A 611-nucleotide genomic window follows, 5' to 3' on the forward strand; every position below is an offset into this window, starting at 1 on the left:
GGGGGGGACGTAAAGAAGCAGAAGCCCTCGCCTCGCAAGGACGCCCCCCTCCTCTTCCCGGCGCCTTTGTGTTTGTGGCGGGTGTCTGGCGGTGGCGCGTCCAATCGCAGCCCGGCGCGGCCCGGCTGACAGGCGGCGGAGCGCGCACCCCCGCGCCCCGCTCAGCTGGGGAAGGGACGGGCGCCGCAGGGTGGCAGCCCGCGCCCCTGCTGAGGCCGGGGTGCTCACCGTTGCGGGGAGGGGGCAGAGAAGCCCTCTCCGCGCTCCCTGTACTTTTCCCAGCCTCCGCCCCCCACCCGCCTTTGTCTCTCCAACTTTTCTACAAATGTATTCTACGCTGTGCTCTGTCAGGTTCTGCTTCTCTGGAAAAGTCATTCCAACTAAAGAAGAACTGAAAACGTTAAATTTTAAAAACGAACAAATGAATAATCAAACCTATCGTCTACAGGAAGAAGAAAGACGTTCCTGTAAAGCATTTAAAAAATGATTTCTAACAGTGATGATTCAGGGACAGAGACTGTGTTACCTGAAAGGACTTTCTTACTACGTAGTAGTGAAATTCACCATTAGTTACATTCCCTGTTTACCCAATTCAGTTCTTCTTCGTGCAT

Source organism: Galeopterus variegatus, unplaced genomic scaffold (assembly GCF_000696425.1).
Source record: "Galeopterus variegatus unplaced genomic scaffold, G_variegatus-3.0.2 Scaffold3200, whole genome shotgun sequence".
NCBI lineage: Eukaryota > Metazoa > Chordata > Mammalia > Dermoptera > Cynocephalidae > Galeopterus > Galeopterus variegatus.